We start from the raw sequence: 27,495 nt of genomic DNA on the forward strand, positions 1-27,495 counted from the left end.
TGAATTCTATTGCTGAAATTATTGGCTTGTGGTAACTAAAATATGATACATATGTTTGTGATTCTATTTTATGCAAATACCTCGAAAAAACAGCATCAATAGTAGTACCGTATCTCGTTGTCGATTCTTTTGGATTGTTATTTATAAGTAATTTAAATTTTTCTAAAAGAAATGTTCTTAGTGGTTCTGATTTTACATAAGCCATCAGTTACATCGATGTTAGTGGTTATAAGGTAATACATAGATTTAACAAAAGTAATTTGATACGGTAACCCACCAACTTCATTGAGATTCTTTTTATGCAGTTTCTGACGACAATTAGTCTCTTGTTCACGACTTTTTGGACCAGTGATCACATCGTCAGCTGTCGAAATTATTTTTTCTTCAAATTTTTGCAAAACATAATTGTTGTAAGCGTCAACACGAACGTTTTCATGAAACAAACGAACTCCATGAGGACACAATCTTTCGGCATCTTCTTTGGTAAAAAATCTGGATTCAATAATTTGAAATTCATCCTCATCCAATGGATCTCCGTTGCCTATCTTAGTTAGAATATTCGAAAATTGAACATTAGTCTGTCTCACTACTTCAGTCAGTTGATAAAATTTTAATGTTCTCCACAAATAAGGTCCAAAAATATTTGTTTTAACTGGATTATATATGGCTGTTGCCCTTACTGGTGGTGCTTGTCGTAAATCCCCAATTAAAATCACATCTATGCCACCAAAGTCAGCTTTACCTCTTCCGGTAATCTGTTTTAAACGCATGTCAATTTTGCCTAATAGCTCTGCACTAATCATGCTTATTTCATCGATGATTAATACTTTAACATATCTAAAAAGTGATCTGTACAAACGTAATGTTTCAAATGATAAAATGATAATTTTGTATTGTACCTTTCTCGTTTACTTTCAATTTTCTTAATTTTTTGGCGTTCCCTATATGCCTTTTGAAATTCTGCATTCGTATTTGGTGGTTTTGCGGTTCTGAAAATGATTGAAAATAGACTTTTGGTTTAATTTAAATCAACAAAAAAAAATTCTATATACATATATGTTTGATGCTTCTTTTCTTTGAATTTATATTTTTCCCTCCACACACGAATTATTCCTCTAAATTCAGAAATGATTTTGTAATTACAATAATACTTTTTCCTAGATGAGGCTAAAAATAGAATTCAAAAAAAAGGAGCACCCTCGTATGCATACATACACATCGATAATTTTGTATTGTACCTTTCTCGTTTATTTTAAATTTTCTTAATTTTTTGGCGTACCCTACATGCCTTTTGAAATTCTGAATTCATATTTGGTGGTTTTGCGGTTCTGAAAACGATTGAAAATAAATTTTTGGTTTAATTCAAATTAACAAAAAAAAAATAAATTCTACGTATGTATATGTTTGAGTGCTTCTTTTCTTTGAATTTATATTATTCTTTCCACACACGAATTATTCCTCTAAATTCAGAAATTATTTTGTAATTACAATATTATTTTTTCCTAGATGAGGCTAAAAATAAAATTCAAAAAAAAGGAGCACCCTCGTATGCATACATGTGGGGATTTGTTCTTTTAAAAATGAAACGCTTTATTTTGTTTTATTATATAAAAAAGGATTTATTAATACACTTGTTGAAAAACGTAGATTTAAATACTCAGTACAAAATTGGTTTGGTGACCAATGCGTCCGCACAGTATGGAGTTTCAAAATCAAGTAAAGTCTTTTTAACAGTCGCTGTCGGCGCTCATTGCTATTCGTTGAGTTCGTTCATTCAGGGTGTATGTTTAGGGTTGCATGCGTGCGCAGGTCAGGTCATTATTCGTTGAGTCTGTTCAGTCAGGGTGTACGTTTAGAGTTGCATGCGTGCGCAGGTCATGGTTACAATCCCACATTTGGCCTTCCTGACCTATTCGTTCGCCCCGAACGAAGGTCTCCACCTCTTCATGAATTCGGCGATGGTGGTCGTGTAACCAGGACCCTCACCCTCGCCTACCTTCTCGACCTCATACCTATCGCGTCCTAAAACCTTCGAAATCTTATATGGACCAAAATATTTAGGCCTTAACCTAAGCCCGCTCCCATACTGAGTTCGCTTAATGGCGACTAATTCGTCCATTCTGTACTTTGTTGATTCCTTCCTTTTGCTGTTAAAATTTTGTTTGTTTTCCTTTTGTATCAATGCAATATTTTGTTTGGCCTGATCCCTCGTCACTTGTCGGTCTGAATCTAATTCATTCAAGGCGGCGTTTTCTATCAACTCATTTACTTCTGTCGTACCCGAAATTCTCATCTCTATGCCACTTAAAACTTTAAATGGAGAAAACTTGGTACTACGCGTTGGTGTATTGTTAATAATTTGTTGTGCCCTATTTACGTGTCTATACCAATTCCCAGGCTCTTCTCGGCACATCTTTGAAATCATCGGTACTACAATTTGGTGCATTCGTTCAACTTGTCCATTGCCCCGAGGAATACCTGTGGCTATTACCAAATGCTCTATACCTTCCCTAGTACAATAATCTTTAAAGAGATTTCCCGTGAACGTAGCACCTCTATCAGTTATAATACGCCGTGGATTACCGAAAACAGCGGCTTGTTTCTCGAGTCGATCAACGACTGCCTCGGCTCCAGTGTTTTTAACCGGGTACAACCACACAAACTTTGAAAAAGCATCTACCGCAACAAGAATACAGTTATACGCCTTCTTTGTTTGTTCCATGGGACCGACATGATCTAAGTGAAAAGTGCTTAATGGCTGATCTTCCTTAGGTATTGGATTTAATAAACCATCTTTCCTTCCTATCTTTGAATCTGTCATGATGCATTCGATACAACTCTTTACAATTCTAATTACTTTTGGGCCTAACTGAGGAATAAAAAATGTCTTTTGAATTGCTAACTGCGTCTTATTTGCAGAGAAGTGTCCCTGCTTAAGTGCCGTCCGAATTATTTCATCTTCCATCAGCGATGGAACTACTATAAGCTCTCTTATTGGATCCTTGTGTAGTAGCCCATGCTTCAAGTAGAAATCTTCGTATTCAGTCGCTTCTAAGACTTTGCACACTGCCCGAATCCATTCGTCCTGTTGCTGAGCTTGCCTCAGCCTATGCAGCAAAGAATCTTCCAACATAAGACACGCTACTCTGCGTAGCGCATCTTGGAGCCATTTCGGTGTTCTATTTCATAGTCAAAATCTTGTAATAGCAACGCCCACGGAGACACTCTTAGCGGAATATCCTTCTTTTTCATGGTCATTGCGAACGCGTTGCAATCAGTAACGATTCTGAAATGCAATCCTAAAAGATATACTCTCCACTTCTTAAGTGCTTCAACAATCGCTAGCACCTCTAACTCATACGAATGGTACTTTTCTTCTGCTGGCTTTGTCTTCCGACTCATGTACTGGATTGGGTGAAAATGCAAATCTTCGCTGTCCTTTTGCAAGAGTACACCACCATATCCATGTATTGAGGCATCCGTATGCACTTCAGTTAGAGCCTTCGGATTGTACAACCGTAACACTGGTGAACTAGCTAGAGCTGCCTTTAATTGCTGCAGCGAGGCTTGCTGTTCGATCCCAAACACAAAAGCTACATCCTTACGCAATAGGTCAGACAGTGGTTTAGCGACTACTGCATACACTTCTATGAAACGGCGAAAATAAGAAGTAAGCCCTAAGAATCTTTGCACCGCTTTATTATCCATAGGTATCGGAAAATTCCTTACTGCCTGCGTTTTTGCTTCTGATGGCCTTATTGTACCACCCTCTATAATGTACCCCAGAAAATCAACGGTCGTCTTCAGGAACTGGCATTTCTCCCACTTAATCCTTATGTTATAACATGCCGCCCTGTTCAAAACAGCTTTCAACTTATGTATACCCTCGTCATAACTAATAGAAGGAATTATAAGATCATCCATGTAAGTCACCACGATGCCATCCTTCACCAAGTCTCGAAACACTGCGAAAATGTATCGAGTGAACACTGCTGGAGAATTGGAAATACCAAAAGGAACGTAAATGAACTCGTATTGACCTTGATGGGTCACGAATGACGTATATTTCCGCGAACCTGCCTCTATCGGCACATGGAAAAACCCATTCCGTAAATCTAATGTTGTAAATACTTTTGCGCTTTGTAATCTCTCGATAACGTCATCTATGAGTGGCATTGGAAAATAATCCCTCATAATTTTTTCGTTCAAACGTCGGTAGTCGCAACACAGACGTTTGGTTCCGTCTTTTTTCCCCACCAATACGATCGGCGATGCATACTCGGAGACGCTAGATTGGATTATGCCTTGCTCCATCCATTCTGCAATCTGTTTATCGACAATGCACTTATCGGAGTAGGACATTCATCTGGGCCCTTGGAATACCGGAGTATCATCCGTTAAACAAATTTTCATAGAAACTGGGGAATCGTGCTGCTTACTGGGCGAGTAATCACAGACAATGGCTTCTATTGTCTTTTCTTGCTCTCCCCTGAGATGCGACAGATCTACCTGTAAAGTTTTTCCTGACATTACTTCTGCGGCCATAATATCTTCAAACTCATTAAGAACTTCTATTTTACCTTCACTTTCCTCTATTATGGGGTTTTGAACATTCGTTTCCTGTACCTTTGCTCTAAATTCTACCCCGCCTTCTTTTATAACAAAGTCAACCTGCTTTAATACACTATTCCCGATTATTGCCTCGTAAATAAGGTCGCCTTCACGCACAACATGGAAACTGATATCCACTTTGACTCCATCTACGCTGACTTTGATTATGAAACTGCCAATAGTTGTAAGTATACTATTTCCTATTCCACGAAGGTGATTTATATCATTGGGCAAATCAATCCTTCCTAACTTCATCAACACATCGTAACGCATGAGGCATAGATCGCAACCAGTGTCCAGCAATGCTGTGAACGTAAACCCGTTAATAGTTAATTCTTTGTAAACTACACTGCCAAGGAACGCCATACGCATCATTTCCAGCATATTTACCCTTGCACCCTCGCTTTTTACCTCCGTTCTCTTCTTTGGGCACTCTGCAATACGATGCCCTGACTGATTACACCCAAAACACTTTGATAATCGTTGCTGTTTGCAGGTATTCGCCAAATGACCCGCTTCTCCACACCTATAACAAATTTCCCTATTGGGTCCATAAACTTTGGTGACAGAATTATCGTCTTCGCGCTTGTTTTGAAATGTACTCACATTGGGTTGACGCCCCGAGCGAACTTTTTCATAAACAAGGATCTGACCTTTTAATTCTTCTATCGACCTAGCCTGATACAAGTTAGCTTTGTTTGGTCTGGAATCTGGGATTTCCTCTACAAAATATTCGATGACACTTTTTTCGTCTAGCTTTATTGGCCTACCTAAGTCCATAAGGCTATAAAGATACTCGCGATAATCTTCATTTGGGCGCTTTCGCCGATTCCTAAGTGCCCGATGGTCTTTCAATTGACGATGGTACTAATCCAAATTCTTTTTGCAAACATTGTTTAAGTGCACTCCAACTAGTTATGTGCCGCTGACTACGAACGAAAATTTTCGCGGCACCCTTCAATAATTGTTTCCCGTATATAAACTTTTGTAAATCTCCCCAACGAACTGCCATGGCATTTGATTCAAAATCATCGAGCCACTCCTCGACTGGGTGTTGCCCCGTACCACTAAAAGTTGTAAGAGATTCCTCGAGATCGCGTAGAGTAAAGACCGGAGACCCGGACCCCATCGCCGACATCATGTTGTTTTGCACCGACCTAGTTTCACTGTCTGAGCTATCCTCTTCAGCATCTACAGTCAGTCCAAAATGTTCACAAAGTCGGTCCTGTAATGTAGCTTTACGGCCATTTGTCGATAAACCCAGTGCCAACAATTTTTCCTTCAAACCGTTCACTGTCAATAAAAAAATCTGTTGCCTGTCCATGTCAACTGTTATCAAATGTAATTGGTATATAATTCAGAATACAAATTAGATATTTAATATATAATAAGTAAAAGTAAAAGTAAACTTTAAAATATACGTTCACAAATTTTGGCCTTTATTATAACTTGAATAATGAATTAATGCTTGTGAATTAAATTTAAGTTCAATCCAATTCAGTTTTACAATTAATATTCTGACAACTTAGTTAGATTTTTCTGAAGTTTATAATTTGATTTATAAGTTGATTAAAATTCTTATTGGTTTTTTTTTTATATACTTAAATGTAATAGTACAAATGGGTTATGTTTTCCAAAATATACAATATTAATTTCGGTATTTTTATGTTGACAAAATATTATATATTGCTCTGTACTTTATAAAACGCTTCTTTTTTGACAATTTTTAATACACATTCTTTCTTTAAATTGCTTAACTCATACCTGTCTTCTGCTTATGTATAAATATATTTATTCTTACTGCTACTGTATCCAATCGCTGAACGCTTCGACCACTGCTTCTCTGCTTACAATTTTCTCTGGACTGTCAATCAGGTATCAATAACACGCCGCTATTACGCTGCTCTCAACCGCCACACTTAAATCACCATCAACGCATATACACTGCGCTAAACAACAACATCAGTTTTTACCACTAACGCATCATCACTGCGCTAGTCCGAACAACTTGTCAATAGTTATCATGCGCTGATCTTAAATCACCACCAGCGCATATACACAGCACTGTACTGTAAAATCAGCTTTGACCACTAACGCATAACCACAGCGTTAGTCCGCACAACTTCTCAATAGTTACCAACTGAACTCTTTTTTCTTTGTATGCTTCACAAATATAACTCAACACTATGTCGATATACTCTACTCGTTGTGAGAGTATATACTCGCTGCTCTCTTCAGCTACCGCACGACACCGTTTGACGACAGCGTCTTTCTTGAATTTACTGTTGATTTTCGTTAGCGTCCTAACGGATCTTTTAACATGACTGAGTAGTGACGCCACTCCACACGTACAGTTTCTTTTCTTAAAACGTTATGTGCCACAAGAAATAGGCAATTTCACAGTTTTTTCACACCGCCTTACTGTAATCCAAATTTGCCGATACCACTTTATTTCAGTACTTAACTGCGTTTCACGAAATTTAACTCCTACGCAAAGTCACCTTTTGTTTTTAAATTTTACACTTTCAGCACTTTTGCTAGCCGACACTTCTGCCACGACACTTTTGCCAGTTTCTAGAACGTTTTCTTTGTTTGGAGGAAAAAAACGGTAGAACCAAGATCGCTCCACGTCCACTCGAACAGTTTCTTCACAGTTTACACAAAGTTCAAATTTCGGATTAATCGGCACTTTTGCCACGACACTTCTGCCACTTTCCGGCACTTTTACTGCTTTTCGACACTTTTGCCACTTCCACACGCGAAGGGATTTGCATCCCACTTCTGACACCACTTCGTGGGGATTTGTTCTTTTAAAAATGAAACGCTTTATTTTGTTTTATTATATAAAAAGGGATTTATTAATACATTTGTTGAAAAACGTAGATTCAAATACTCAGTACAAAATTGGTTTGGTGACCAATGCGTCCGCACAGTATGGAGTTTCAAAATCAAGTAAAGTCTTTTTAACTGTCGCTGTCGGCGTTCATTGCTATTCGTTGAGTTCGTTCATTCAGGGTGTATGTTTAGGGTTGCATGCGTGCGCAGGTCAGGTCATTAATCGTTGAGTCTGTTCAGTCAGGGTGTACGTTTAGAGTTGCATGCGTGCGCAGGTCATGGTTGCAATCCCACATACATACACATCGATAATTTTGTATTGTACCTTTCTCGTTTATTTTCAACTTTCTTAATTTTCTGGCGTTCCCTATATACCTTTTGAAATTCTGCATTCGTATTTGGTGGTTTTGCGGTTCTGAAAATGATTGAAAATAGAGTTTTGGTTTAATTTAAATTAACAAAAAAAAAAAGAAATTCTGTATATGTATATATATGTTTGAGTGCTTCTTTTCTTTGAATTTATCTTTTCCCTTCCACACACGAATTATTCCTCTAAATTCAGAAATTATTTTGTAATTACAATAATACTTTTTCGTAGATGAGGCTAAAAATAAAATTTAAAAAAAGGAGCACCCTAGTATGCATACAAACACATCGATAATTTTGTATTGTACCTTTCTCGTTTATTTTCAACTTTCTTAATTTTCTGGCGTTCCCTATATACCTTTTGAAATTCTGCATTCATATTTGGTGGTTTTGCGGTTCTGAAAATGATTGAAAATAGACTTTTGGTTTAATTTAAATTAACAAAAAAAAATTTCTATATACATATATGTTTGATGCTTCTTTTCTTTGAATTTATATTTTTCTTTCCACACACGAATTATTCCTCTAAATTCAGAAATTATTTTGTAATTACAATAATACTTTTTCCTAGATGAGGCTAAAAATAAAATTCAAAAAAAAGGAGCACCCTCGTATGCATACATACACATCGATAATTTTGTATTGTACCTTTCTCGTTTATTTTAAATTTTCTTAATTTTTTGGCGTACCCTACATGCCTTTTGAAATTCTGCATTCGTATTTGGTGGTTTTGCGGTTCTGAAAACGATTGAAAATAGATTTTTGGTTTAATTTAAATTAACAAAAAAAAAAAGTTCTATATACATATGTTGTTTGTTTTATTTATTGTGATAGACTGAAATGAAGCGAGTATAAGAAAGGTTTACAAAGTAGTATGCAAAAGAGATGAGGATAACGGAAAATAGTGATGGGAAGTGTTGCCACGTATATATATATTTCCAACACTCCTTCTCAACACTTTACAAAAATTATTTACTTATATCTATTAATATATACCCATCTCTTTTGAGAATTGTAAATGCCTTAACTTTTGTAAATTTTTAGTTAACATATCTGACATCATATTGTTTGTTGAAATATAATTTAAATCTTATTTCATTGTTAATGTACATTTGCCGGATATGATGAAATTTGATGTCAATGTGCTTGCTCCGTGCATGATAAATTGGATTCCTCACCAGACTTTGGGAACTCAGATTATCGTTATTTATTACCATAGGTCTGCTCTTGCCAAAACCCATTTCTTTTAGAAGTTTGGTTATGTACGCTGCTTCTTTTGCTGCCGCAGATAATGCTATATACTCGGCTTCTGTACTACTTAGAGCTACGACGCTCTGTTTCTTAGATTCCCAAGAGAATACACCACCAGCTGCTACGAAAGCATACCCCGTATAGGACTTGCGGTCAGTTGGATCACTACCCCAATCAGCATCTGCAAAGCCCTCAATATCTTTGCCAGTTTTTACGTAGTGTAATTTAAAATCCGCTGTCTTCTTCAAATACCGTAGTAAATGCTTTACTCCAGCTTCATGCTCTATATGTGGATCTGCATTACGCTGAGATAATTTGCTAACTGAATGGATGATGTCAGGACGAGTTGATATTGCTAAATACATTAGCGCGCCTACTATTGATTGATACTGTACTTTATCGACCTTCTTGCACATTTCGTTACTGCAATGAACCTTAAACCCAGCATCCAATGGAGTTGTAGCATCTCTACAATCTTCCATATTGTACTCTTTAAGCAACCTTAAAATGTACTGCTTTTGACACAATGTCAAACTTCCCGTTTCACCGCAACGCCCTATTTCCATGCCCAAGAAATGCGTTAACTGACCACCGTCAACGATGTCAAACTTGCTTGCTATGTCGGCTTTGATCTGGATTAGTTCAGACTTATTCGAACTCGCAATGATTAAATCATCTACGTACACTGCAATTAAATTCGTTACATTTTTCGAATTTCTTACATAAATGCATGACTCGCTGGGACATGGCTTAAATCCCATATCTTGAAGAACAGAATCTAATTTCGCATTCCATTCACGACCGCTTTGCTTTAAACCGTATAAAGACTTCTTTAGTTTCAATACGCGATCTGGATATCTTCTATCGATGAAAAACTCTGGTTGCTGCATATAAACCTCGTCATGCAATTCACTGTTGAGATACGCTGATGATACGTCAATTTGGTGTAAGTACAAATTATGTTCAACCGCCAATGCGATTACCATTCGAATGTTTGCGTATCTGACGACTGGAGAAAATGTCTCAAAATAATTTACGCCGTATCGCTGACTGCAACCCTTGGCTACCAATCGCGCCTTAAATTGCTTAATGTCGCCGAATTTGTCACGTTTAACAGTATATACCCACTTGCATCCAACCACCTTTTGACCTTGTGGCAAATCAGCAAGTATCCACGTGTCATTTTTTACGAGTGCTGCATACTCCTTCTCCATCGCGGCCTTCCATTCAGTAGAATGATCGCTATTCAACGCCTCTGCAACACTGTTTGGTGTCCCTACTGACTCATCACACATTAAATGGAGTTCATTGTATTGTTTTCGCGGACGTCCTCTTTTGCCAGTATGCAACAATTTTGGCCTACCTCGACCAATCGCTACTGCATCACGTACATTATTGGTGTCGTCGTCACTTTGGTCACTTTCTACACCTTCGCTGTTTACCACTTGAGTATCTGCTACTTCGCCATCGTTGTTTTTACTATGTAACTGCACTGTGGGCAACACGATGCCCTGCAGTTCACCTTCGTCAAATTCGATGAGTTTCGTATCTGCCTGTTGAGTGTCATTAGGCTTTTCGATGAAGATGACATCGCGGCTGACAAAAACTTTTCTGCTTTCTTGATCATACAGACGATAACCCTTACTTATTTCTGAATAACCGATCATAATGCACTCTTTACCTTTAGTGTGAAACTTTTTTGATTGTTTTTTATCGAGAGCCACTGCCGTCGAACCGAAAATTTTAAAATGCAATACACTGGGTTTCGTACCCACCCACAATTCATGTGGCGTTTTGTTCACGAGAATTTTTGTCACTGTTCGATTACGTATATATGCAGCTGTTTTCACTGCCTCTGCCCAAAAATGCTCGCCAATTTTCGCATAATCTAACATTGCTCTAGCCATTTCTACCAATGTCCTATTTGCACGTTCCGCTACACCGTTTTGCTGTGGAGTATAAGGCACTGTTAATTGTCTCATTATACCGTTTTATTTTAAATAAGAATCAAACACATTTGATATATATTCGCGACCGTTATCGCTACTCAAGTTTTTAATTTTACATCCGGTTTGCTTTTCTGCCATAGCCTTGTATTCTTTAAATGCCTCAAAAACACCATCTTTCGTTTTTAAAAAATATACACTCATGTATCGCGATTTGTCATCAATGAATGTAGCATAATATCGTGAACCACCAATTGATGTGCAATTTATTGGACCACAAACGTCACTATGCACTACAGAAAGTAACTGTTTTGCAGACTTTTCTGAAACTTGAGGAAAGGGTTTCACATTTATTTTTGCTTTTGCGCATGTCTTACATACTATTTCATTCGGCACTTTACCAATCTTTAACCCAAACACTGATTGGTTGCTTGACATGTCCTTTAAACAATTAAAATTTACGTGTCCAAACCGATTATGCCACTTAAACGCATTTCTTTCTGTATCATTTTGTGTAACTGTGCTTAAACATTTGTTATGATCGCTCTTGTATATAAAAAGTCCATTGTCCTTCAACGCTTTCAATAACACGCAATTTTTGTTATTTTTAATTTCGACGCAATCACGCTCAAACGAAACTGTATTCCCGCTTTCTACTGCTTTGCTCACAGACACAAAGTTATATTGTAATGCTGGTACATACAAAACATTTTTCAATGTAATCAGTGTACCGCCGACGTCAACGTCGCCACGGCCTACTGCGTCAATACACTGTCCACCAGCTAACCAAATTTTCTTCACTAGCGTTCGTATATTTTGAAAACAAGCTGCGATCGCAACACAAATGCGAAGTTGCACCGCTATCCACGCACCAAGTATGCGTCGCCGACACGTTTCCGTTATTCGTTTTTGTATGCATCATAAAACAAGACCTTTCAACCCTGTTGCTTTCTTGCTTGCACTCACACTTTTTCGGCTGTCTACATGCTGCTGCGAAATGTCCACGCCGACCGCAATTGAAACACTTGGCATTTTTACTGTTCTTGTTGTTGTTTTCTAAACCGTTTGCTACACTTGCTTTGTTTTTGTTCTGGAAATTACTAGATACGCATGTCTTAGCTTGCATTAGCACTTCTGTACTTTTATCTTGTTTTTCTTCAATTGCACATTGCCGCGCACCCTCTTCCAGTAATTTCACTTTTAACGCATTAAATGATGGTAATGCGTCCCGTGTTTCCATTGCAACAACAAAATTTTCATATTGCGCCGGCAAACTTGATAATAAAATTATCACTAATATTTCCTCTGGAAGTTCAACTTCTACTTCAGAGAGACTCTCGCGAATTCCACAAAATCCGTTTATATGATTTCCAATAGCACTCCCTTCAAGCATATTTAGATGTAATAGTTTTTTAAACAATAAAATCTTTCGCGCAGGCCCTTTTGGCTGATGTATTTCGCGGAACTTCTTCCATGCTACCAATGCGCTTGTCAAATGCTTCACATGGTTTATTTGTGACGGTTTTACACAAAGTAAAATTGAAGCCAATGCTTTTTCATTTTTAATATCGCATACCGCTTTTTCCGCAATCGTCATAGTGTCTGATTTGACCTCACGGCACACACAACGCCCCACAGATCGGAGTGTACAAGAACACTTTTCATTTGCACCGACCACGACGCGTAATTGGAATCGTCCAATTTTTCTATTTGGAAAAACGAGCTCATTGTCTTTTAAACTATATTACACCGAGGGACAGTATAATTATTAGCGTTTACGAATTTAAATACCGACACACAGTCTCGCTATATTAACACACAACAACGCGAGCGCACAAGTCTAACACACAATTTCAAATTCGCGAATGTCGATATACAGCAATGCCCTGGGCCCATAACCTGTTTGTTTGATTTATTGTGATAGACTGAAATGAAGCGAGTATAAGAAAGGTTTACAAAGTAGTATGCAAAAGAGATAAGGATAACGGAAAATAGTGATGGGAAGTGTTGCCACGTATATATATATTTCCAACATATGTATATGTTTGAGTGCTTCTTTTCTTTGAATTTATCTTTTCCCTTCCACACACGAATTATTCCTCTAAATTCAGAAATTATTTTGTAATTACAATAATACTTTTTCGTAGATGAGGCTAAAAATAAAATTCAAAAAAAAAGGAGCACCCTCGTATGCATACATACACATCGATAATTTTGTATTGTACCTTTCTCGTTTATTTTCAATTTTCTTAATTTTTTGGCGTTCCCTATATGCCTTTTGAAATTCTGCATTCGTATCTGATGGTTTTGCGGTTCTGAAAATGATTGAAAAATATAAATAAATAAATAGAAAAATAGAATTATTAATAATAAATTAATAATAACATATATATATATACTTACGTATTTAATTGTTTTCTACTAAATAATTTTCCACTATCATCATCACTTATCTGTTCACCTTCCATTGTCACTATATTTATTTATAATTTATAAATGGTACTTTTTTACGATTTAAAATTCTCACGAGTGAAATATGTTTATAATGCCACGTGCTTGTCCATGAATTCATGACTATGCATTGGCAGGATGGAGTGGTAATAGAGAGAGAAGAAATGAAAGAACGAAATAAAGAGGGAGAGAGAGAAAGGTATTATGCACTACTCGCTTTTTAAGGAAAACGAATTGAAAGAATATGACAACACAATGACACATTCAAGGCTCTAAAGCTTATTCACGACAGTGAGCTGAAAATGGCTTTGTGCATCTTACTACATGAACATTCGTAAGAAGGCAGCAACATAACAATGGCCGGCATGTACACAAGACAACACAGCTGTCTATTTTGCATGTACACAATATCGTTGTGGCCATACTAATACCTTTCACTTCAATGAAATTTTAATATTTTGTTCAAAGTGAAATTTTTTATGCAAAAAATAAGTAAAAATTGGTAAATATTTTTTTTTGTTTTAAATTATCTATTGTTATTACAAATGATATAATAGAGCTATAATATAGCTATTTTATGCTTTTATTTGTAAAATAACGTCAAGTTTGTTAGAGCTGTGAATAATTTTACATTTTACATATTAGTGGCAACACCACTCTACCTCCTCTTTCTATCTTCCATTCTACTGTCAACTCTACTGTCGTCCTATCGCCGTTGGCAAATATAGGAAATATTCAAGTTAGCGGGAACGACAACTGTCGGCCTGCAGTCGTGTAGTCATGCAGCTGTCAAAATAACAGTGTCCATAAGAACGTCTATATTTTAATATTTGACAGATGTAGTTTGCAGTCTGTCGCGCTCTATGTGTTCCGCACTTCACTCACTCACTCTTACGGGTTTTTTCTTACGGTTTTACTATCACTTTTTTTCAGTTAGCTCCCGCAGCAAAATCTCTATCTTCTGCAAGCCTGCCGTAAGGAACTTCGTTCCAAAAATACAAAAGCATGAGCGCAGCGCAGCCCCACCAACAAGGCCGTAGGCATTCTCTGAATGCCTACTTCAGCTTTGTCGAGCCTGCGAGTTCAGCTCCTACCAATAAACAAGGCAACGGTGAGAAGGATGAGTCATCGCAGCGACCAACTGAGCAGCACCATAAGCAGAGCTTTCAAAAAGCAAAAGCAGAAGAGAACGGCAATCAACAACGGCCAGCAGCAAACGTGATCATACCAACAACTAAGCAGGTACCAGAAAGTACGCAGGCAGCGAAGAACAACATAAAGCAAGGTGAGAATGTACCAATAAAAAAAGGCCAGTCTGTACAAACTGGCATTGACCGCTACATTAACATAAAAAGGAAATTAAGTCCTTCAAAGTCAGCGGTCAATCCCAAGAAATTTCAAGGCGGTACACCAATTAAGAATAAACCGGATGTTTTAAATGGCAATAGGTTTGCCTTACTAAGCACACACACACAGTCGTTAATGCCAAACCACCTCCAATATATTTGCGCGAATGTAGCAGCAATGCTCTCGTTACTGAATTAAGTAAAATTGTAGGTACTAACAATTTCCATATAGTGCCTTTGAAAAAAGGCAATATAGATGAAACAAAAATTCAGTCCTTCATTGAAAAAAGTTTTATCGACATAGTTAAATTTTTGTCAAATAAAAACAAAAATTATTATTCGTATCAACTGAAGAGCTCTAAGGGCCTAGTTGTCGTAATCTAGGGTATAGAGTCCGCCGTAGACTCTAGTGAAGTCAAAGAAGCATTGGAAGAATGTGGTTTTGGAATTAAAACAGTTGTAAATATATTTAATAGAAACAAATTACCACTGCCGATGTTTAAAATTGAATTGTTGCCGAATTCGAATCAACTTAAAAAAAATGAGACCCATCCAATACATATGTAATTTGAAATATTTGCTGCATCGTAGAGTAACTGTGGAAGATCTACATAAAAGAATCGGTCCGGTACAATGTACTAACTGCCAAGAATATGGGCATACTAAATCATACTGCAATCTACGCAGTGTTTGTGTGGTATGTGATGATTTACATCCCACTTCCAAATGCACCCTTAAGAAAGAAGAATTAAATAAACACGAAAAAAACCTTAACTTCGGCTGCACCGAAGCTAATATACTATTCACAGGTGGATTTGTTTTAGTAACTATGGGTTCAGTTTGTATGGAAGCTATCTGCTATTGTAATCCGATCTGAACAATTTCTTCGGAGGTAACATTGTTGCCTTAGAAAATAATCTATACCAAATTTGGTGAAGATACATTGTCAAATGTGAAAGTTTTCCATACAAGAACTTGATTCCGATCGTTCAGTTTGTATGGTAGCTATATGTTATAGTGGTCCGATATCGGTCGTTCCGACAAATAAGCAGCTTCTTGAAGAAAAAATGACGTTTGCAAAATTTCAAAAAGATATCTTAAAAACTGAGGGACTAGTTCGTATATATACAGACAGACGGACGGACGTACGGACGAACGAAACGAAAATGCAGCAATTGCGGGGGAAATCATACTGCTAACTACAGAGGTTGCCCTGTATATAAAGATTTGAAATCGAAGTTCTCACAGGGCATTCAAGCACGTCGTAACCAAATGTTACAAACACCCCGTAATGAAATTATAGCAACCTCAGAAAAAAGTTCAAATCCTATTACTTCTAACAATAATAATATGCAAGGAAGCTATGCAAATGTGCTGAAAGGCAACACTGTGCAAATGCAACTGCCGCAAAATACTCCAAATGGAGGTATAGAAACTATTATTATAAATCTTACAGTGTATGACACAATTTATGTCTACTATGCAAAACATGATCCAAGATTTAATAAAAACACAAAATCAAATGCTGCAAAATTTATTAAATAAAAAATGAGCTTACTAAATGTCTGTATATGGAATCCTTACGGTGTTAACCAACATAAATTAGAGATTATCAGATTTCTGTCTGAAAAGAATATAGATGTAATGCTTATTTCAGAAACTCATCTAACAAATAAAAATAATTTCAATATACCGGGATTTAACCACTATGCTCTAGAACAGTGTTTCCCAAAGTTGGCGATAACGCCCCCTTGTGGACGCTGCAGGTATCAAGGGGGGCGGTAAGAGACCCAGAAAGAAAATGGGGGCGTTGTGTAGAGGCCTGGTCATTTGTAATTTTATTTAGCTAGGAGGCCTCTTAGACAACGACTACATGAGCTCTCGACTCTCAACAAATATATATATCTTTGTTAATTGCTCACAAAGACAAACCACATAACATCGGAGAAGAGTTAATATTGTCTGCAATAGATGAAGTAATAACTACCGTGCTTCATAAACCTGCCGCAGATATCATCCGAAAAATTCCTTTGAGTAATAATTCTGTGCAAAGACGAATTGATGAAATGGCTGAAAACATTGAAGAATCATTGTGTAATCAACTGAGGACAAGCCAATTCTCAATTCAGCTCGCTGAGTCCACTTTACCAACTAATGGAGCATTGTCTTACTTGAGTTTTATTAAAGATGAGAAAAAATGTGAAGAACTATTATTTGATAGAAATTTAGAGACCGATACAAAAGGCGAAACCATATTCAATATATTGGAAAAGTTTTGCGATGAGAAAGAAGAAGAAAAATATTATTTCAGTTGCTACGGATGGCGCTCCGGCTACGACAGGGTGCCATAAAGGCTTCATAGCGTACTTAAAAAATAAAATTCCAGATGTCCTTGGTGTAGATTGCGTTATTCATAGACAACATTTAGTTGCTAGAAACTTAAGTGAAAAACTATTTCAAGACAAGCTCATAACATCAAAGAATGATATAGCTTACATGACAGACCTGTATAAATTGTTCAACGACATGAATCTCCAACTGCAAGGCGATAACCTAAATTTAATTAAAACAAAAAACGTCGAAGCGAAACTGCTTCTACACAAAAAGAATCTGGGCAGACGTGAGTCTCACAATTCTCCGAATTTATCAGTATCATGCAGTAACGACGAATTGTTTGCCTACTGCCAACATTTGGAAAACCTCCACATTGACTTCACCGAACGATACCAGGACATTTTAAACTTGGAAATACCAGACTGGGTGTTGGATCTGTTTTCAAATGTCAACACAGCAATGTCACCTTAGCTGGAAGAAGAACTTATAGAATTGGCAACAAACGAGGAAATAAAAATCAAGTTCAAAAATGGCTACCAAGAATTTTGGCTACAAAAACCGATCTCGCAATTGTACCCTGTATTGTGGTCAATCGTTCAACGATTCTTGACAGCATTCCCATCGTCATATTTGTGTGAATGTGGATTTAGTGCTTGACAGCACTGCTTACTAAGAAATCGTTTGCTTGTTACCGAACGTGGCGACTTGCGACTGTTCTTGAGCAAATTGGAACCTGATATTAACAAACTTATTAAACAGCATCAGATTCATCCTTCACATTAGTTTTTACATATGGATCGATTATTTTAGTTTTATTTTTAATAAAATATTGTCTGTTTTAATACTATAAAGTTGTGTTTCAATAATCATTCTTATTGGCAGGTGGAGCCCGTAAGAGTTAACTTGAGACCTGCGCCGTTGTATGTTACCTACTGCGCTCAGGTTTCAAGTTGCTGGTTATAGTAAAAGTTTCGTTTAGAATTCTCCGTTAGTATACATACATAGGTCACAATAATTAATTTGAAGTTGTAGTTTTTAAATAGGTGAAAAAATGGGGGCGCTGAAAAAATATTTATTCTCAAAGTGGGCGGTAGACAAAATAAGTTTGGGAACCAGTTTGACTTAAACCTTACGGATATACTATACTGTCCACCTCGTTTTAAAATTACAGAAATCGAATTAAAAGACTTTTTTGGAACACTAGGTCAAAGATTTCTAGCAGGTGGAGATTACAAGGCAAAACACACGTACTAGGGCTCATGTCTTATTAATCCGAAAGGACGACAGCTGTATCAAACTGTTATAAATAGGCACAATAACCTTAAAAAGTTTACCTAGTGCTCGTAAAAAAATACTAGATTAATTTGATTTTGCAGTAATCAAAACTATAGATAAATCGCTTATAACAGCTGATACATGTACTGGTCTATCTTCTGATCACTCTCCTGTACTAATAAAGATATGTGAACAACCCATATACGTTAATCCAAAGGCGGGTCTAACTTCTTATAAAACGAATTGGCTAAAATATAAAAAATACGTCAGTAGCCACATTAATATTGAGTACAAAATAAATACAGGAAGAGATTTTGATGAAACCTTAAGAGAAGTCAATGATATAATAACCAGCGCAGCTGTCTTAGCAACACCAAACAAAAGCTATAATCCGCTTGGTTTCAGAAAAATCTAAAAAAGAAATGCTTGTAAATGAAAAAAGACGTGCAAGACGTGAATGGCAGATAAATCGCTCCCCCTCCATTCAGCTTCAAGTGAAAGCTGCTGTACGTAAATTAAGAAAAGCGCTCAAACGTGAAGAAGAATTGAACACCGAAATGTATATAAAGCTGTGTCCAAATTCAAACAAGGAAAATTCCCTTTGGAAAGCCCAAAAGTCCATGAAGCCACCAAATGACTCCAACATGCCTACACGAGACTTGGGTGGAAATTGGGCTCGAAGTGACGAGGAAAAGGCAAATTGCTTTTCAAATCACCTAAAAAAGGTATTTCAACCCAATTTGCCAAAGAACAACTTTAAGCTGTCAATCTTACCCAACACAGCTAAAGAGTCGCTCGAGTCTCTTATGACTTCCCCTTCTGAATTCATTGGTATCATCAAAGAACTTAATTCAAAAAAGTCGTCGGGACATGATAAAGTTTCTCCAAAAATGCTAATTGAGTTACCAACTATTGCTGTAGAGGTGCTCTCTTTGCTCTTCAATGCAATTCTTAGTTTCGGATACTATCCAATTTATGGAAAAAGTCGCAGATTATCTCGATATATAAACCTGGGAAAGACTTAACACTGCCGTCTTCATACAGACCAGTTAGTCTTCTACCCTGTCTTTCAAAAGTATTTGAAAATGTATTACTATCAAAGATGTCTCCTTTCCTCCACAATACCATTACACAATAACAATGCATCAATTCTGATTTCGTGCGAAACATGGCACAATAGAGCAAGTAAATAGAATTACTAACAAGATAAGGAAAGCATTTGAGCACAGGAGTACTGTTCAGCAATATTTCTGGATGTAGCTCAGGCGTTTGATAAGGTGTGGCACGAAGGTCTTTTATATAAGACTAGCTGACCCCACATACGTTGACCTGCGTGTAATTATGTGTTTTGAAATGAAAAGAAAGTTGAATTTACGTTGAAAATACGTTGGAAATATCAATAGCAAACGAAGGTATTAGCAATCGTAGTTTTTCGGGTGGATTATGTGAATTCGTCCTAAGGAATGAGTTGAAAACACACCTGGATGTCAATCTATTGGTTGGCCCTGCTTTCTGCGTACCTATTTCTTCGGCGATGCATTCCATGCATAATATCAAGGCATTTCCAAATAGAGCAATGTTCTCACAAACGAATTACTGACGTAAGTTGAGAAAAAACTCGTCAATGTAAATTTTGTTGTTAGAAGTGTTTTTTCTGGCTGTACTGTATTCTCTGGGTTGAAAACACTCTTTGGTCATTCTCCAAATGAATTGCGAAACGCACAGCAGTCGGAAAAGTCGATTTCACCAAACTACAATATCAAACATTGGCATGAGTTTTGAATGTGAATTAGACAATAGTGGCGAATATGGTACGATCCATATGTTGTCGACTTCGATATTCACTACTCTAAGTTGATTGGTAAATGTCATGCCATTGTCGTCTGATGAGCTCCGACGATAGAGTGGATATCCATCATTTCCAGTTTGCGTTTCCGAAAGAAAAGCACGTGGATAGTGTTTCGTGCATTTATTGCAAGTGGGAATGTGGTGTCCGCAAGGTCCATGAACCATATTGGTTTTCATCACTTCGTGGAATAATGGATCTTTCTCTGCATGAGGAATTTCCACAGAAATGATTTCATCAATTTGATCTGGTGCAACCACCATCCACCATTCAAAGAAGAATGTGTGCGTGCGGCAAACCTCTTTTTTGCAACTCAACAGAGTACATCCAGCATCTGACTGCACCATACTTGTATTTACATACGTTGCTTCAAGATAAAGTCCATCAAATATCGTAGCTGTTGTTTGAAAAGTCTTGCTGTATTATTGTGATGATCGCTTGCTGATTGACAGCGATCCATAATTCCACACATATGTCATTGCATCCTGGGAGTCCATGTAGTTCATGTGTCTTGGGCTGTCATACGTTAATGGCAAAAAGAACGCCGACCGATATTAGCGCGATGTCTTCGTTGCTTTGTAACAAATTTTAATCTGTAATTGATCACTTCGTTTGAACTACACATAAAGTTTTCACTGAACAATTTGCAATAATTTTTCTTTTAAATAGCCGGAATAAAAAAGCAAGCGACCGAAATTGAAAGATTCAAATAATTTACAAAACAAAATATTAAAAAACAAAACAAAAAACAATTGTATGAAATGTCACTTTTTGGAAATTTCCAATTTTTTGATTTTTCCTTATGAAAAGGAAATGGTTTTTTTTATATCTAACCCTTTCCAGATCCACAGCGAACAACTTCTGATTTCATGAAGATTGGTTCCGCCGTTCTCGTGCGATAGCGTTACTAACAAACAAACTATCATTTTTACTTACATATGTACATTCGTATGTATGTATATACAAAATAAAACGTTTGTATTGGAAAAAGAAAAGGGCTGTTTTTAGGGGTTTTCCGGTAACTTTCGTAATTTTTTCTTACATAAGAACCTTCTCCTAATAATAACAAATACAACGAAAAAAAATCAGCCAAATCGGTTCAGCCATTGACGCGTAATGCCGTGACAACGAAAACGGTTTCATTTTTATATATAAGATTAAAAAAATTCTACCTTAAGAATTATATAAAACCTTGGAATCTTACTTAAAAATAGAAAATTTATGGTAAAAGTGGTAGATTTAAGATTTTATTGCTTATTGTTAGGCTTTAAGAAAAAACAGATACAATAAATGAAAATAATTTTGAAAAAAAAAAAAAACAAAAAAAGAAAGTTCGAATGAAGGGTGTAATTGGAGCAATTGATTGCACTCATGTTAGCGTAATTGCACCAGCCTTGTCAACCACAGTTGTACCGCATAATTACCTGAATAGAAAACGGGATTATAGCATTAATGTTGAAGCGACACGTGAATGCAAGATTTCGCGGCTCTTGCCATGTCTTTGGACTACTTCGCCATGAAAGATAAAGCTTATAAGATAGCATTTTTATGAAGCCTTTAAATGGCTTTTGGGTGACTCAGGATATCCATTGGAGCTTCTTACACCGGTGACAAATCCTGAAACACAAAACGAACAAAATTTCAATACCAAGCATATGAGAACAAGAAACACGATTGAGAGAGCATTTGGAGTTTTAAAATCACGCTTTCGTTGCATTTAAAAGGAACGTACATTGCGGTATAAACACTTAAAAGCTGCATTATTTGTTTATACATGGGTAATTTTTCACAACATATTACAAACACGTGGTATTTTTATAGATGAAACCGAAATATTGGCGGAAGGATCACCTCCGGAAGATGTGGGAGCAATCTCTGAAGTCCATTGGGAGTAGTATTACTTCCCGGGCAGAGCAGCCCGTCTAAGTTGAATTAACACTTTAAATAATTAAAATTTTACCAATATTTAATTTCGCTTCATAACACTTTATTTATATCATTTATTATCCTAAACACATAACTTTAAAGGTAAAATAAAAAATAATGGGTTGTCAAAAAAGTCTTGCGGTATTTTTATTGAATTTTTTTTTTGTTTATTGAAATTGAAATGAATTTTTGATGACTCATGCCCAGCTCTTGACCGATGCTACGGCTGCTACTATGCCGGTCTCTTTCGACCAATTCAGCGATTTTTATCGCAATTTTCGCCGACAGGCCTTCCGGAGCGTGGCGCATCTTCGACCACCTCTACACCAGAACGAAAACGTTGAAACCATCGTTGTGCGGTGGAAATGGAAACTGTATCGGGTCCATAAACTGCACAAATTTTATTAGCGGCTTGATATGCATTTTTGCCCTTATCGTAGTAGTACTGTAAAATTTGCCGTATTTTCTCTTTATTTTGCTCCACGTTTGCGACGCTATAATTCACGAACGACTTAAAAGAAACGACAATCAATCAAACACGTGTTAGCGTGTGAAATGAGCTTTCTAAAAAGGTATAGTATGACCCGATGCGACGAATAAAACTAGAACTACGCGCTTTCAGCGCCAACTTGCGAAAATACCGCAAGACTTTTTGCTGTATTGTTCGGTTGCTGTATGTTCGGTTAGTATCGAGGTAATAAAATGTTTACGAAATTTGCAATACCAAGAATCTAGCGAGAACCAAAAGATCACGTTAACGTTTTGCATTGTGAATCCGAGTAAAAGGCGAGAGGTAAAAATGCCAAACCTATCTAATATCCTGTTCTTGAATCTTCTTCTGCTCCAGTTTCACACGATTTGACACGCTCTGTACCTGAGCCACCGATAAAATTATCGCAAAAAAGTAGCTCATATCTTAATTCTCATAAAAGTAATTCCGATAAGGTATTTTATCGACACTAGAACAACCAAAACATCATTTCGTCACTACAAAAGATTTTAATGATTTGATTAGATATTTAAATTTGCCAAAAAGTAAACCACAGCTTTTAGGTTCTTGCTTAAAACAGTGGAATTTGCTTGATGATGTTAATATAGCGGAACAGCGGACTAGGCATGGAACATTCTCAACATTTTTCACAAAAGAAGATGGACTTTGTTTTTGCAATGACATAAAAGGTTTGTTCGAAAAAATTGGCATACTTTGTGTTCCTAGCGAATGGCGTTTATTCATCGATAGTTCTACCAAAAGTTTAAAAGCTGTTTTACGAGTATTACATAACGGAAATAAATTTCCATCTCTTCCAATCCAAAATTTTGCTCGAATCTGTAAAGTATTGCAAGTATAACTGGCAGCTAATTGGAGATTTCAAAATGGTGGGATTTTTTATGGGACTTCAAAGCGGATATACTTACAAAGTATTTGTCTTATTTGTGCTTATGGGATAGTAGAGCGGATTCTAAGCATTATACTCAACGGTCGTGGCCTGAAAGAAGAGAACTTTGTATCGGAAAAGAAATCGTAAAATTTGAGCCAAATATTGAAGCAGAAAGAATGTTAATGCCGCCTCTGCACATTAATTTAGGGTTGATGAAACAATTTGTTAAAAAACTGGATCAAACCTTAGAAGCTTTTGAATACTTAAAAATTTTCCCGAAGTGTCCCGAAGCAAAGGTTAAAGCTGAGGTTTTTGTTGGTCCGCAAATCAGACAGATTTTCGCCTATCAAAAATTTCCAACGTTGCTCGATCGTATTCAAAAAGCGAGTTGGAACAGTTTCAAAGCAGTCGTTTCTAGATTCAGAAGAGCAAGGAGAACGTTTTCACCAGGACATTATGAGCTTCGAACAACGTTATCAAGCCCAATACAATGAAAACGTGATTGGAGACTATATTTGGGGTTTATTAAGAGATACTACCTATGAACATAAAAGAAAAAGTAAAAGTGTGCACTTTTAAATTATTTTTTTACTTTTTTGTAGGTTATTTTGATAGTAGAACTTAATAAAAATAATAAAGATGTTTCTTTAAGTGATTTCATTTTCAATTAAAAATTAAAACCACATATTTTAAAAAATATCATTAAGCGGTTTCCTAATTAAAAAAGCAAACTTTTTCATGGCATATATTTTTTTTCGTCTAATTACGACCTACAAATGGAAATTTACTGCCTTAAAGTTATAGTCAAATTTTGTGTTGACCCGTGTTATGTAAGTTTATCTAATGAAATGAAAAATATCAATGTGCACTATTTCATTTTTATTTTCACGGGTTTCTGAATTGAAATTTTGGTTTTATTGACTTGTTGGAATTTTTGGCAGTTGTTTATTAGTAGTTGAATATGTTCATTTTAGGGTAATATATTTTATCTTTTAGTAAATTATACGTTTCATTTATACCACTATGCATAGATTCTTTTGAATGGTAAAGTGATATTTGCTTATGTAATTCCTTTTGTTCTTCTATTTCTGAGGCACTTTTTGTGCATTTCACAAATTTAAAATTTATATCTTGAGCAAACATTTCAATTAGTAATTTCTGCATTTTATGGTAAATTATATTCCTGTAATTTCAATAACCACCTCTGATGGCGTTGAGAAAAATCCTTTCCTTTATATTATATAATTAGATATTTTATTGGATATGATGGGTAATAATTTTAAATTTTGTGCCATATACGAGTATGTACGGCCTGAAGTAGGTTATTGAATATATAATGGCTGGAAATTCTTTATCTGTTGTTGTTTTAAAATCACGCTTTCGTTGCATTTCAAAGGAACTTACATTGCGGTATAAACACTCAAAAGCTGCATTATTTGTTTATACATGTGTAATTTTTCACAACATATTACAAAAACGTGGTATTTTTATAGATGAAACCGAAATATTGGCGGAAGGATCACCTCCGGAAGATGTGGGAGCAATCTCTGAAGTCCATTGGGAGGAGTATTACTTCCCGGGCAGAGCAGCCCGTCTAAGTTGAATTAACACTTTAAATAATTAAAATTTTACCAATATTTAATTTCGCTTCATAACACTTTATTTATATCATTTATTATCCTAAACACATAACTTTAAAGGTAAAATAAAAAATAATGGGTTGTCAAAAAAGTCTTGCGGTATTTTTATTGCATTTTTTTTTTGTTTATTGAAATTGAAATGAATTTTTGATGACTCATGCCCAGCTCTTGACCGATGCTACGGCTTCTACTATGCCGGTCTCTTTCGACCAATTCAGCGATTTTATCGCAATTTTCGACGACAGGCCTTCCTGAGCGTGGCGCATCTTCGACCACCTCTACACCAGAACGAAAACGTTGAAACCATCGTTGTGCGGTGGAAATGGAAACTGTATCGGGTCCATAAACTGCACAAATTTTATTGGCGGCTTGATATGTATTTTTGCCCTTATCGTAGTAGTACTGTAAAATTTGCCGTATTTTCTCTTTATTTTGCTCCACGTTTGCGACGCTATAATTCACGAACGACTTAAAAGAAACGACAATCAATCAAACACGTGTTAGTGTGGGAAATGAGCTTTCCAAAAGGTGGTCAGTGGTTGCCGGTCTGTCTGTTTATCTGTCCTTAATTCGTCTACGTCCCTACTGTTTCGTTGTCATTCCAGTCCGTTCGCTGCTGTCACATCTGTTCCCTACACAGTGTTACATTTTTATTTCAGTCTTATTGTCCGTTTACACAGTCCTACATGAATGGATTTTATTCTATGTTCACAGTGTAAGTCCTAGTATACAAGTATCACAAAATAGAATCACCTTTGCCACCACTTAATGAACAGCTTTTTACAGCAATATTTTATGGAAGACGACTCAGCAGAAACTCACAGACGGTATCAAATCATTCAAAGCACAGAGCAAGATACTGTGCTTAAAATTGAACAAGTCCTGCGAATATGCCCCGTGATAGTTGAAAGGTAATCATACACGAAGAGCAGGTACCTAGCGGGCAGCATCCGTCCCGTGCGGCTGTATCCGGATCGGAAAGCCACCAATCAGATCGATTATATTGTGACAGACGGAAAATACGTCTGCAGTGTTTTAGACGTGAGTTATATTTTCTACCTATATTCTCCAAACTGACTGCACTCAAAGATGTTAGTTTAGTAACTACTTTATTGAATCAAACTTAAAACTCACTTAAGCTATATATTAATCTTCTACATTTCGAAAAAATGCTGACATTCCGTCACGTTCAGCCTCTGTGGCATGGTTGGTGTTCCTGCGCTTAGTTTCACTAATTATGTGTGGGGAATACTTACGCTTTTAGCTTGTGATGATGTATCCCTTTTGTTCGTCTTTAAATGAAAGAGTTATAATTTGGCAACATAAATGTTAAATTCCACAAATTATACTTTATTTGTATCCGGGCACGACTTTCAACAAAATAAATTGATTAGATTTTAAATAGGTTCACAGTATTTTGTATTCTTTCTGTTGATATAATTAATTTTTTGGTTTTTTGTTCACAATGCAAAATGGTTATAATTTTATTTTTCATTCACAATTCAAATGGTTATAATTTTCATATTTTGTTCACAATTCAAATGGTTATAATTTCATATTTTGTTCACAATTCAAATATTTATAATTTTCATATATATATAAGGATTTACACTGCTGCTAGTGCACACCCACACGCACGATAGAAAGAGTTTTCTTTCAGTCATTTTCGGAATTTCTAATGATGGAGGTGTTTTTGGCTTAACCTCTTTTGATTTGTCAGATTGCATTAATTAAGTTGAAATGGAAGCTTTGAGCTTAAAAATGTTTGGTTTGAAATACTACAATTGTAAAATTGGTATTACGAAAAATTTATACAAAATTTTTTGTAAATATTTCGTTTGCAGTAAAATTTTAACTTGGAATTATTAAAATTTTTGTAAAAAATGTTTGTAAATATTTCGTTTGAAATACAATTATAAAATTGGTATTGTGAAAAAAAATGTGTAAAAAATTTTTAGTTTTTTTTTTAGTAAATATAAAAAATTTTATTATAAATGAAATAATTTCTGACTTTGCGAACGCGTATTCACCGCATACATTGATTAATCCTTTGTTTCATAAATATATGTATATATTCGTATGTAATTATTTTTGTTAAATATGTCTGTTTTTTTTATTTATTTATTTATTTTTTTTTTACCGTGTATTATTTAAACGTATGTATCTGCGAATTACTCGAAATTAATTTGTTTATTATTCCTTAGGACATGTATCTTTTCGGATAAGAACGTAAAGAGAAGGAAAATAACAATAACGCAAGAATACGTATGTATGTATATATTTATATGC

At 36.1% G+C, this 27,495-nt stretch overlaps 1 long non-coding RNA gene across 1 annotated transcript; it reads right to left on the reverse strand.

Moving 5' to 3' along the window:
• Nucleotides 1–25,305, reverse strand: LOC120782018. Its single transcript, XR_005706207.1, has 5 exons — nucleotides 24,971–25,305; nucleotides 21,686–21,878; nucleotides 1,239–1,328; nucleotides 900–989; nucleotides 1–837 (listed from the first exon to the last, which is right to left on the reverse strand). It is a non-coding gene; the product is annotated as an uncharacterized LOC120782018 (long non-coding RNA).
• Nucleotides 25,306–27,495: the final 2,190 nt, after the last annotated feature.

The sequence above is a fragment of the Bactrocera tryoni genome, unplaced genomic scaffold (assembly GCF_016617805.1).
Source record: "Bactrocera tryoni isolate S06 unplaced genomic scaffold, CSIRO_BtryS06_freeze2 scaffold_9, whole genome shotgun sequence".
Lineage (NCBI taxonomy): Eukaryota > Metazoa > Arthropoda > Insecta > Diptera > Tephritidae > Bactrocera > Bactrocera tryoni.